The sequence below is a fragment of the Babylonia areolata genome, chromosome 32 (genome assembly GCF_041734735.1).
Source record: "Babylonia areolata isolate BAREFJ2019XMU chromosome 32, ASM4173473v1, whole genome shotgun sequence".
In the NCBI taxonomy this organism is placed as follows: domain Eukaryota; kingdom Metazoa; phylum Mollusca; class Gastropoda; order Neogastropoda; family Buccinidae; genus Babylonia; species Babylonia areolata.
Genome location: NC_134907.1, coordinates 22,965,365 through 22,976,749, shown reverse-complemented (window position 1 = coordinate 22,976,749; position 11,385 = coordinate 22,965,365).

Genomic DNA, 11,385 nt, shown 5'->3' with positions numbered 1-11,385 from the left:
TATTATCAATGCCCTTTCAAGAGTCTTTGATATTGTTATCAATGCCCTTTTCAAGAGTCTTTGATATTGTTATCAATGCCATTTCAAGAGTCTTTGATATTGTTATCAATGCCCTTTCAAGAGTCTTTGATATTCATATCAATGCCCTTTCAAGAGTCTTTGATATTATTATCAATGCCCTTTCAAGAGTCTTTGATATTGTTATCAATGCCCTTTCAAGAGAACCAAATCAAATGCAGCAGAAAGCGGCTGTCTCGTAGTTGATATACTTCCATTTTCTTTGCAGAGTAATAAGTTCCTGTCTGTCAGGATTTATCACACACAAAAAAAGTTAAAAAAACCGACGTTGTTTTCTTCTTTTCGAGTGCTGTTCCACATGTGGCCATGTGGTGCACTGTATAACATATGAAGGGACAGCTGTTCCACATGTGGCCATGTGGCTGCACTGTATAACATGTGAAGGGACAGCTGTTCCACATGTGGCCATGTGGTGCACTGTATAACATGTGAAGGGACAGCTGTTCCACATGTGGCCATGTGGTGCACTGTATAACATGTGAAGAGACAGCTGTTCCACATGTGGCCATGTGGTGCACTGTATAACATATGAAGGGACAGTTATTCCACATGTGGCCATGTGGCTGCACTGTATAACATATGAAGAGACAGCTGTTCTACATGTGGCCATGTGGTGCACTGTATAACATATGAAGAGACAGCTGTTCCACATGTGGTTGCACTGTATAACATATGAAGAGACAGCTGTTCCACATGTGGTTGCACTGTATAACATATGAAGAGACAGGTGTTCCACATATGGTGCACTGTATAACATATGAAGGGACAGCTGTTCCACATGTGGTTGCACTGTATAACATATGAAGGGACAGCTGTTCCACATGTGGCCATATGGTGCACTGTATAACATATGAAGGGACAGTTATTCCACATGTGGCCATATGGTGCACTGTATAACATATGAAGGGACAGCTATTCCACATGTGGCCATATGGTGCACTGTATAACATATGAAGGGACAGCTATTCCACATGTGGCCATATGGTGCACTGTATAACATATGAAGGGACAGCTGTTCCACATGTGGTGGCTGCACTGTATAACATATGAAGGGACAGCTGTTCCACATGTGGTGCACTGTATAACATATGAAGGGACAGCTGTTCCACATGTGGTGGCTGCACTGTATAACATATGAAGGGACAGCTGTTCCACATGTGGCCATATGGTGCACTGTATAACATATGAAGGGACAGCTGTTCCACATGTGGCCATATGGTGCACTGTATAACGTATGAAGGGAGAGCACTGGCGAGTATTTTACTGTTGCTTCGACGTCTGATATGACCACAATGAAGATGTTCACAAAATACGAAACAGAATACTTTATTTTCTTATTATTATGCCCGTTGATCTTGTCATTTTTGTCGTTGTTTTGTTGTTCTTGTTGTCATCGTTGTTGGAGATTTTGTTGTTGTTCTTTTTCAATATTTACGTATTGCCTTCATAGTTTTGTGGATTGAAGTTATTTGTATTCCCTTCATAGTTTTGTGGATTGAAGTTATTTGTTTTCCCTTCATAGTTCTGTGGATTGAAGTTATTTGTATTCCCTTCATGGTTTGTGGATTGAAGTTATTTGTATTCCCTTCATGGTTTGTGGATTGAAGTTATTTGTTTTTCCTTCATGGTTTGTGGATTGAAGTTATTTGTTTTTCCTTCATGGTTTTGTGGATTGAAGTTATTTGTATTCCCTTCATGGTTTGTGGATTGAAGTTATTTGTTTTTCCTTCATGGTTTGTGGATTGAACTTATTTGTTTTTCCTTCATGGTTTTGTGGATTGAAGTTATTTGTTTTCCCTTCATGGTTTTGTGGATTGAAGTTATTTGTTTTTCCTTCATAGTTTTGTGGATTGGAGTTATTTGTTTTTCCTTCATGGTTTTGTGGATTGAAGTTATTTGTTTTCCCTTCATGGTTTTGTGGATTGAAGTTATTTGTTTTTCCTTCATAGTTTTGTGGATTGGAGTTATTTGTTTTTCCTTCATAGTTTTGTGGATTGAAGTTATTTGTTTTTCCTTCATAGTTTTGTGGATTGAAGTTATTTGTTTTTCCTTCATAGTTTTGTGGATTGAAGTTATTTGTTTTTCCTTCATGGTTTTGTGGATTGAAGTTATTTGTTTTCCCTTCATAGTTTTGTGGATTGAAGTTATTTGTATTCCCTTCATAGTTTTGTGGATTGAAGTTATTTGTTTTCCCTTCATAGTTCTGTGGATTGAAGTTATTTGTATTCCCTTCATGGTTTGTGGATTGAAGTTATTTGTTTTCCCTTCATAGTTCTGTGGATTGAAGTTATTTGTATTCCCTTCATGGTTTGTGGATTGAAGTTATTTGTTTTCCCTTCATAGTTTTGTGGATTGAAGTTATTTGTTTTCCCTTCATGGTTTGTGGATTGAAGTTATTTGTTTTCCCTTCATAGTTCTGTGGATTGAAGTTATTTGTTTTCCCTTCATGGTTTTGTGGATTAAAGTTATTTGTATGAAGGAGCTGTTTCGTAAAGTTCAGCCATTCATCTTATTTTTGTTAAAATACGGGTCAATTTTATTTCAAGAGAGAGAGAGAGAGAGAGATTGATTTGCTATGATCATTGTGTTATTTGAATAAAACGAGGCCTTTTCAAAATATTTTTGATTGCGGTTTGGTGTGGTGTGGTGTGGTGGTGGTGGTGTTGTATGTGTGTGTGTGTGTGTGTGTGTGTGTGTGTGTGTGTGTGTGTGTGTGTGTGTGTGTGTTTGCTGTGTAGTTTTTTGGGGGTTTTGCTTTGTTGTTATTTCTTAATGTGAGTATATGTATGTTCTCTTGAGCATGATATATTAATAACAATGAAATGAATGGTTGTATAGCGCGGTACCTTCTTCTCGGCTGGGGCTAACCGCGCTTTACAATCAAATATGCAAATTTAAGACTAAGTGACGTAAAAATACCTCACATGACACTGGCTAAAATATGCAAATTTAAGACTAAGTGACGTAAAAATACCTCACATGACATTGGCTAAAATATACAAATTTAAGACTAAGTGACGTAAAAATGTGTACAAAGTCAACACAATCTCACATGACATTGGCTAAAATATACGTGATGGTGGAGTCTCCCGTCGGACCGACGGATGAGTAGACAGGCAGGCTTATCTGTCGGTGTGTGTACTCATATGGGAGAAGAGGCCGATTCTGGGTGCGCAGCACTTCCCACAGGTGTTGCAAGGGAAAACATCTCCAGAAGTTGAGCCCTGCTTCCTTCGCTCACGCTTCTCCTTAATGGCCAGCGTTCTCTTGTTTTCAAACGTCTTTATGCCAATAGAGCACAGCATTCTCCAGCGAGAGCGATCAAGGGCATCAGTTTCCCAGGAAGCGATGTCTATGTCACAGGCTTTGAGGTTTGTCTTCAAGGTGTCCTTGAAGCGCTTGCAGGGTCTTCCAAGTTCGCAGTGGCCTTCCTTCAGCTGGCCATACAAGAGCATCTTCGGGATTCTGCTGTCTGTCATGCGGACAACGTGTCCTGTCCAGCGTAGCTGGCACTGGATCAGCAAGCTTTCGATGCTAGGCAGGCCGCTCCTTTCTAGGACCTGGAGGTTGGAGACCCAGTCTTGCCACTTTATGCCGAGGATCTTTCGTAGGCATCTCTGGTGAAACTGCTCAAATTGTTGAATGTGACGGCGATACGTCGTCCATGTTTCACAGCAGTACAACAAGGTGGTCAGCACAACAGCTCTGTAGGTTTTGATTTTGGTGCTGAGCCTGATGCCTTTGTTTTTCCACAGCCTGTTGTTGAGTCTGCCAAAGGCGGACCTGGCCTTGGCGATGCGCAGCGTCACTTCTGCATCAAGGGCTCTGTTGCTGCATGGGGTGCTGCCCAGGTAGCAAAACTTGTCGACTGACTTGATCTCTGTCATCTATCTTGATGGCGGGTGGGGGGGGGGGGGGGCACTGGCGTTCTGTGAGCTAGCTGGTTGGTACATGGACTCGGTCTTGCTGAGGCTGATGGTCAGTCCAAAGCGCCTGCAGGAGGTTGAGAACCTGTCCATAATGAACTGCATGTCCTCATGGGTGTGTGCAGCAAGCGCGCAGTCATCAGCGAAGAGGAACTCTCTCAACAGTGCCACAAACACCCTGGACATGGCGTGGAGTCACCGCAAGTTGAAAAGTTTGCCATCTGTGCGAAACTGAATGTAGATGCCCCGGTCACAGTCTTGGAAGGTGTCAATCAGCATGGCAGAGAAGAGAATGGAGAACAGTGTGGGTGCCAGGACGCAGCCCTGCTTCACTCCATTTACATGTTTTGCTTGGTTTGCAAGTAATGGTTCTTCTTCCTCTAGCAATCTTTGTCGGAAATGTGATTCTGATGCCGTATATGCAGTGTGTTCAGGAGCTTGGAGATTCCAGAGTCGTTCTCGTCAAACCAGTCTTGGTGGCTCCTCTGTACAAAGCCGAGTGTCAGCTGCTGCTGTGTACACAGCATCTCTAAAGGTGCTCCATACCTCTTCTACATCAGTCGATGCAGGAATTTCTTGGAGAGTTGCTTGGATTTGCTGCTGCAGCACGTCCTTGGTGATAGGGAGGCGGTGGATGTTCAGTTTCGTAGGGGGTTTCTGCCTGGCTGGTTGGAGCTTGCGTGCAAGTCTGATGTTCATCTTGCTGCGTACCAGGCGATGGTCCGACCAACAGACAGCTCCTCTCATGCAGCGTGTAATGAAAACATTACCTCTGTCCCTCTACCGGACAATCACATAGTCCAGCATGTGCCACTGCTTGGAGTGGGGGTGCATCCATGTGTTATTGTACTTGTCTGCTTGTTGGAAGAGGGTGTTGGTGATGGTCAGTCCATGCTGCGCGCAGAGCGAGAGCAAAGGCAGTCCGTTGGAGTTGCACTTGCCAGTGCCGTGCTGTCCTAGCAAAATAAATATAGGAAACACGCACGTACAAACACCCCCCCCCCACACACACACACACACACACACCTCTCCCCCCCTCCCCCTCCCACACACACACAACAATAACAACAAAATTACTGCTACCAAAAGCAAGCAGAAAGGTCTCTCGGATTACACGAAAATCAAAATCCCATAAAACCTAGCGCACGCAAAATAACCCAAGACAAGACAGTGTACCTGTGTACCTGGCATGATTCCAGAGAAAAACAATAAAAACCACATGGATTACATCAAAACAAGAGAGACACTGAGCGGGTAGAGAGAGAGACACTGAGCGGTTAGAGAGAGACAGAGAGACACTGAGTGGGTAGAGAGAGACACTGAGCGGGTAGAGAGAGACAGAGAGACACTGAGTGGGTAGAGAGAGACACTGAGCGGGTAGAGAGAGACACTGAGCGGGTAGAGAGAGACAGAGAGACACTGAGTGGGTAGATAGAGACACTGAGCGGGTAGAGAGAGACAGAGAGACACTGAGTGGGTAGAGAGAGACACTGAACGGGTAGAGAGAGACAATGAGCGGGTAGAGAGAGACAGAGAGACACTGAGTGGGTAGATAGAGACACTGAGCGGGTAGAGAGAGGCAGAGAGACACTGAGCGGATAGAGAGAGGCAGAGAGACACTGAGCGGATAGAGAGAGGCAGAGAGACACTGAACGGGTAGAGAGAGACAGACACTGAGCGGGTAGAGAGAGACACTGAGCGGGTAGAGAGAGACACTGAGCGGGTAGAGAGAGACAGACACTGAGCGGGTAGAGAGAGACACTGAGCGGGTAGAGAGAGGCAGAGAGACACTGAGCGGGTAGAGAGAGACACTGAGCGGGTAGAGAGAGACACTGAGCGGGTAGAGAGAGGCAGAGAGACACTGAGCGGGTAGAGAGAGACACTGAGCGGGTAGAGAGAGACACTGAACACTGAACTGAACACTTTAATGTCAATAGCTTTACAGCCCTAATGACATGGGGGTTCATAATACAAATAACAACATGCATCAATAGTAATAATATTGATGAAAACCAAAACCAAAACGAAATCAATCAATCTGTGCAACAAAGTGCAGTTCGACCATCCATTCAAAGTAATGGCATGTAGTGAGAAATAAAAAACAAAAACATATATAAATGTATAACATAATATTTTCCATATGAGAGTGACAACACAGATTTCACTTTTCACAATGAGCAACACCTGATACTATTTTATTATTGTTGAGGTTTTTTTCGTCGCATGTTATTCGCTTCTGCAATATATTTTGCAAGTGACTGTAGTGAAGTTTCCTGATTTAAATTAAGCACTCCAAAAATATCTTCATACTTTGCTGAATTTGTTTTAAATACAACACATTTTTCTCGAATATCGTCATAAGCTTTACAACTAAACAAAAAATGTAACTCATCCTCCCTTGAATGCCCGCACATCGGACAAGGGGAGAGTAACGAGGGCTCAGTCTGAAACCACTTTTCATAAGCATTCAAACCAATCGTTCTCGTTCTAAATCTGGCGAGACTTGTTCGGTGCCACTTGTTTGTCACGACTGTGATATATTTTTCTGTTTGAAATATACTTTTAAAACTATAAAACCATCTATATTTCTCAGTGCTTTCCATTTTACCGTGCCAATTCTGTTTATATGAAGCAATTAGCCTATCTTTGAATTCTGAAACAAATCCTTCTACACATCCAACTCCCTGACACATCCACACAATCCCAAATCCATTTACAGTTAATGTCTTCTTTACAAAAGACACTGAGCGGGTAGAGAGAGACAGAGAGACACTGAGCGGGTAGAGAGAGACACTGAGCGGGTAGAGAGAGACACTGAGCGGGTAGAGAGAGACAGAGGGACACTGAGCGGGTAGAGAGAGATACTGAACGGGTAGAGAGAGACAGAGGGACACTGAGCGGGTAGAGAGAGGCAGAGAGACACTGAGCGGGTAGAGAGAGGCAGAGAGACACTGAGCGGGTAGAGAGAGACACTGAGCGGGTAGAGAGAGACACTGAGCGGGTAGAGAGAGGCAGAGAGACACTGAGCGGGTAGAGAGAGACACTGAGCGGGTAGAGAGAGACACTGAGCGGGTAGAGAGAGACAGAGGGACACTGAGCGGGTAGAGAGAGATACTGAACGGGTAGAGAGAGACAGAGGGACACTGAGCGGGTAGAGAGAGGCAGAGAGACACTGAGCGGGTAGAGAGAGGCAGAGAGACACTGAGCGGGTAGACAGAGACACTGAGCGGGTAGAGAGAGACAGAGAGACACTGAGCGGGCAGAGAGAGACAGAGATACACTGAGCGGGTAGAGAGAGACACTGAGCGGGTAGAGAGAGGCAGAGAGACACTGAGCGGGTAGAGAGAGACAGAGAGACACTGAGCGGGTAGACAGAGACACTGAGCGGGTAGAGAGAGACAGAGAGACACTGAGCGGGCAGAGAGAGACAGACACTGAGCGGGTAGAGAGAGACGCTGAGCGGGTAGAGAGAGACACTGAGCGGGTAGAGAGAGACAGAGAGACACTGAGCGGGTTGAGAGAGACAGAGTAAGAAACAGAGACAGAGAGACGCTGAGCGGGTAGAGAGAGACACTGAGCGGGCAGAGAGAGACAGAGAGACGCTGAGCGGGTAGAGAGAGACACTGAGCGGGTAGAGAGAGACAGAGAGACGCTGAGCGGGTAGAGAGAGACACTGAGCGGGCAGAGAGAGACAGAGAGACGCTGAGCGGGCAGAGAGAGACAGAGAGACACTGAGCGGGGAGAGAGAGACAGAGAGACACTGAGCGGGCAGAGAGAGACAGAGAGACGCTGAGCAGGTAGAGAGAGACACTGAGCGGGCAGAGAGAGACAGAGAGACACTGAGCGGGTAGAGAGAGACACTGAGCGGGTAGAGAGAGACACTGAGCGGGTAGAGAGAGACAGAGTAAGAAACAGAGATAGAGACACTGAGCGGGCAGAGAGAGACAGAGAGACGCTGAGCGGGTAGAGAGAGACACTGAGCGGGTAGAGAGAGACAGAGAGACACTGAGCGGGTAGAGAGAGACACTGAGCGGGTAGAGAGAGACAGAGAGACGCTGAGCGGGTAGAGAGAGAGACACTGAGCGGGCAGAGAGAGACAGAGAGACGCTGAGCGGGTAGAGAGAGACACTGAGCGGGTAGAGAGAGACAGAGAGACACTGAGCGGGTAGAGAGAGAGACACTGAGCGGTTAGAGAGAGACAGAGAGACACTGAGTGGGTAGAGAGAGACACTGAGCGGGTAGAGAGAGACAGAGAGACACTGAGTGGGTAGAGAGAGACACTGAGCGGGTAGAGAGAGACACTGAGCGGGTAGAGAGAGACAGAGAGACACTGAGTGGGTAGATAGAGACACTGAGCGGGTAGAGAGAGACAGAGAGACACTGAGTGGGTAGAGAGAGACACTGAACGGGTAGAGAGAGACAATGAGCGGGTAGAGAGAGACAGAGAGACACTGAGTGGGTAGATAGAGACACTGAGCGGGTAGAGAGAGGCAGAGAGACACTGAGCGGATAGAGAGAGGCAGAGAGACACTGAACGGGTAGAGAGAGACAGACACTGAGCGGGTAGAGAGAGACACTGAGCGGGTAGAGAGAGACACTGAGCGGGTAGAGAGAGACAGACACTGAGCGGGTAGAGAGAGACACTGAGCGGGTAGAGAGAGGCAGAGAGACACTGAGCGGGTAGAGAGAGACACTGAGCGGGTAGAGAGAGACACTGAGCGGGTAGAGAGAGACACTGAGCGGGTAGAGAGAGGCAGAGAGACACTGAGCGGGTAGAGAGAGACACTGAGCGGGTAGAGAGAGACACTGAGCGGGTAGAGAGAGACAGAGAGACACTGAGCGGGTAGAGAGAGACACTGAGCGGGTAGAGAGAGACAGAGGGACACTGAGCGGGTAGAGAGAGATACTGAACGGGTAGAGAGAGACAGAGAGACACTGAGCGGGTAGAGAGAGGCAGAGAGACACTGAGCGGGTAGAGAGAGACAGAGAGACGCTGAGCGGGTAGAGAGAGACACTGAGCGGGCAGAGAGAGACAGAGAGACGCTGAGCGGGTAGAGAGAGACACTGAGCGGGTAGAGAGAGACACTGAGCGGGTAGAGAGAGACAGAGAGACGCTGAGCGGGTAGAGAGAGACACTGAGCGGGCAGAGAGAGACAGAGAGACGCTGAGCGGGCAGAGAGAGACAGAGAGACACTGAGCGGGCAGAGAGAGACAGAGAGACGCTGAGCAGGTAGAGAGAGACACTGAGCGGGCAGAGAGAGACAGAGAGACACTGAGCGGGTAGAGAGAGACACTGAGCGGGTAGAGAGAGACAGAGTAAGAAACAGAGATAGAGACACTGAGCGGGCAGAGAGAGACAGAGAGACGCTGAGCGGGTAGAGAGAGACACTGAGCGGGTAGAGAGAGACAGAGAGACACTGAGCGGGTAGAGAGAGAGACACTGAGCGGTTAGAGAGAGACAGAGAGACACTGAGTGGGTAGAGAGAGACACTGAGCGGGTAGAGAGAGACAGAGAGACACTGAGTGGGTAGAGAGAGACACTGAGCGGGCAGAGAGAGACAGAGAGACGCTGAGCGGGCAGAGAGAGACAGAGAGACACTGAGCGGGCAGAGAGAGACAGAGAGACGCTGAGCAGGTAGAGAGAGACACTGAGCGGGCAGAGAGAGACAGAGAGACACTGAGCGGGTAGAGAGAGACACTGAGCGGGTAGAGAGAGACAGAGTAAGAAACAGAGATAGAGACACTGAGCGGGCAGAGAGAGACAGAGAGACGCTGAGCGGGTAGAGAGAGACACTGAGCGGGTAGAGAGAGACAGAGAGACGCTGAGCGGGTAGAGAGAGACACTGAGCGGTCAGAGAGAGACAGAGAGACGCTGAGCGGGTAGAGAGAGACACTGAGCGGGTAGAGAGAGACAGAGAGACGCTGAGCGGGTAGAGAGAGACACTGAGCGGGCAGAGATTCAGATTCAGATTCAGATGGTTTGTTCATTAAGGCCAAAGCCCCATATGAACGAGGGGCGATAACAACATTAGTGTATGTCACCAGAACTATAGCAATTAATCATGACATAATTATATCTCTTAAGTGAAAAGCTTTATATAAATATAGAACCAAATTACGTATAAGTCCGTCATCCGTAGATGCCATCAGCAGATTAAATCGAAATGAACATGGATATATATAATATTTCTTTGGGATAAATTTTTCACGAACACACAAAACGGGGCATTTCAAAACAAAGTGTACTTCATCTTCTATCGACTCTTTACACAATGGACAAAAGAGATCAGAATTGTGTACATTTTTATATCGGTACCTGTGAGTGTTTATTTCCGATATACCAAGTCTAAATCTTGCCAAAATGAATCTGAGATGTCTATCCATATTAAACAAGAGATAATTCTTCACTAAATGAGTAGAAACATAACCCCTGTATATACTAAACCTTTCACTAGACTGAATATGGTTTTCCCAACTCTGCCATCTACAATCTATCATACGCTGGCGAAGAGTTTGCAAAAATACATTATCTAAACCTACATTTTGGAAATACCAAGCATACCCAAACCCGAGTTCACAAATACATATTCGTACATTTGAAACCCAGTTTCTTTTGCCTCTTAAGTCTAAGTCATATAACATGTTGTACGATTTTCTTGGCAGTCGATCTGCACTCATTTTCAGTAGCTTTAGCCAATAGCGAATACAACTGATTGCAGAGTTTATATAAACTGGATGTCTATTTGTTTCTCCATATACTAAATCATTTGGTGTTTTCATATCAATACCCAAAAACCTTTTGAGTCCAAATAAATGTAAAGATTCACAATGCACAACAGCATTCTTATCCAAACCCCATAACTATGACCCATGCTGTACCATGGGCTGAATCTGGGCATCAGACACTCTAGTAAAAAGCTCTAGAGAATTATTATTTAACATGAAAAGTTTTTTCATAATATTTAGTAACTTATACTTTGCTTTACTAAACAAATCTCTGCAGGCAGCTACAAAACTCAAACGAGTAGAAAATATAATCCCAAGATACTTATAAGCATTAGCAACAGGCATAGCAATACCATCATACACCCATCTTTCCCTCGATGCTAAATAACCCCCCTTCCTGAAAACAATTATACTACTTTTATCCATGTTAATTTTTAACTGCAATTCATTTGCTGAATTTTTCAAATTATTATTTGCGTTTGCAGACCTACAACTGTCTCTGAGAGCAAAACTACATCATCAGCCAGCAGCAAAATGAACAATTCCATAAAATCCACAGTAAATGCGGGTAGACAGAGACACTGAGCGGATAGACAGAGACACTGAGCGGGTAGACAGAGACAGAGAGACACTGAGCGGGCAGAGAGAGACAGAG